Source organism: Oncorhynchus masou, chromosome 3 (assembly GCF_036934945.1).
Source record: "Oncorhynchus masou masou isolate Uvic2021 chromosome 3, UVic_Omas_1.1, whole genome shotgun sequence".
Taxonomy (NCBI): Eukaryota; Metazoa; Chordata; class Actinopteri; order Salmoniformes; family Salmonidae; genus Oncorhynchus; species Oncorhynchus masou.
In genome coordinates this window covers 45,670,587-45,673,171 of record NC_088214.1, presented here as the reverse complement: position 1 = coordinate 45,673,171, position 2,585 = coordinate 45,670,587, and positions in this window count along the sequence as shown.

Sequence of the window (2,585 nt, the reverse complement as noted above, 5' to 3'; positions counted from 1 at the left end):
ACCTGGTGTCCGGTAATTCCTCGTCTAGTCCTTGTGACTTATCTTTTACCCTTTTCTCAAATTGTCTCGCTTTAGTCCTTCCCGTAGTGGAACTTCTGGAGAATATTGGTCTACATTTTGATCGTCCATCACCTCTTTGTTACCCTTGTGCTCTGACACTTTTTGTGGGTTGAGTGCATGAACGTAGCGAACAGTTTGATTGTAGCGGTGGGTCATGTTGATGGCGACGTACTTTACAGTTATTTAGACCGCGGAGGTTATTGGAATCATGGTTTCGTGGTAGACACTATTGTTGTGCGTCATCTCTCAACGCTCCAATACCTGATAATGCACCCTCTAATTGGAGTGAGTGCTGGTCAAACTTTAAAACCGAGTGGTCAGGGCTCTTTGCATTGTGAACTTTTGATGCCTCAAAAGCTGTGCTTGCAAGCTCTCTGAGTTGTAAGATAGGCAAGCCAACGTAGGCGGCAGGGCCCAAGTAGGAAATGAAGGTAGGATACATGTTCGACAGGAACATTTGTTTAAAAGGTAACAGGTCTTCCATGCCTGTTTCAGTGAGTAGGCCAAAGTAATCTGAACGAACCCTATGTTAGTAAGCTTGTGGGTGTTCGTTCCGAGCTTGTTTGAAGGTGTTAGCCAGTGAGCTATCGTGTTTGCGAGTCGCAGAACCACGGAATTCCACTTTCAAAGCTGTGGCAAGTTTAGCGTAGTCATTTATCACGTGTTGCTGTTGTTGACAAATTAACCTTGTCACGTGTCTATTCGATGTTCGCTTCAACAGGTAAACCCTGTCAGAACCCGTAGCATTCGGGTAGCCGTCCAACGCGTCCTCTATGTCAGCTAGGAACGTCTCAGTATCTTTTGGCTGACCTGGAACGGGGTCAAAGGTGGGGAAATTCTTGATGAGTTTGTCAAGGTTTTCCGCGCCAAGCGGGCAGAAAGGTTTGGATTCATCCTGTGGAGAGATTGGGGCCGAAAGGCCAAGAGGGGAAGCCAAGCCTTGTTGTTGTTGGCCAAGAGGCACAATATTACTCAGTGCCGAATGGCCAAGAGGAGAAGACTGAGGGACACATGAGGGAGGCAAGGTCTGAAACCTATCGTCTTTACTCCTGTGAGTGCAGGGCTCCGGTTGCTTGGATTGGTAGTCCCGCTGTAGAGCATGACTATTCTGGACTTCCTCCAGATGGTACCTAAGGGTGGTATTCTGCTGCATTGCAGAGTCCACTTGAGCGCTTTGAGTACTGATTTTGGAGACGTGAGTGTCACACTTGCTCCTTTCGGTCTCAAACTTATCTGTCATGGTTTGCAGATAGAGGTCTTGAGTACAGAGTGAGAGATTCAGTGATGAGATTTCCTCCGCTTGCTTTGAAATCAATATTTCCATCTTCATCACCTGAGTTCTCTCATCATTCATTTGGTCAGCGACTTCAATGAGTTCTGCTGATTTGTCATCCAACTTTGTCATTGTGTTCATTAACTGATCGTCTTTGGTCTGCAGCATTTTGAGTAGAGCCGTGTTACTTTGAGTAACGTTCAACAAAATTGCATGCATGTTATCAAGTTGAGCGCTGCTGTTTCGAGATAACTCTTCAGATTGATCTAGTTTGGTGTGAACATCATCGTATTTAGTTTTGGCTAAATCGAGTTGTTCCTGTAGCATATGATTTTGTTCCTGTAGAAGATGATTTTGTTGAAGAGCTTGTGCTTGTTCATCGTCATACGTTTTTGCAATTACATTTAATTGTTCAGTATTCAAACGCAGTTCCATAGCTAGCATAATTTTTTCCTTTTCTGCATTTGTCATTGGTTTCTAGGTTCTCTCACCCTCTGTCCCTTTATGTCTCCCATTACCTGCTCGTGCTTCAGCTGTGCACTCCGGTATTGGACAGATGCCAATCTTGGGTGGCAAGACATCAGGGCTACACTGGAGAGAACCTTTACAAGGCCTGCGCCCGATGGTTGATTTTGGAAAGCGTTGTTGTCTGGTTTTCCACTAATGGCATAATTAGGGTTGGTATCGCTGCTGAGGTCAGAGATCAATCCATTTGCGGGTGGAGGTTCACTAATTAGCGGGCGAGTGGGGACTACCCCCTCCGATAGCTTGCACATTATTAGAACATTTTGAAAGGAAAAAATGTTTTTCCTAATTTTCCAAAGTTTGGTTTTGGAATATATTGGGAGCTGCAAAGACGCTTTTAATCTATTTATAGACGTTAATGAACCATCAGTACTGGACAGTACTGTGGATGTTGGACGTGAATGAATTTGCAAAAGTAAATTGAATTAATCAATGATAATGATTAATCATACCTGGATAGGCTATCTGGGAATTAAACTTTAAATTAACCTGGGAAGTTGGTTCACCTAGGTTACTATAGCAAAGTTTAAGGTGTCTCATTTAATTGGAAGAACCTAGAAAGGTATGTCCAACAATTTAAATAAATACATTGAATGAGACCCAAGCAATTGAGATTGCTGGATTATTTTAACGTGATCCACGTTTGGATTTCCAACACTTCTTTTAAGAGATGTATTTGCGATTCTTCACCACCAAGGTGAAGGCGGAGGAATTTAAACGGAACACA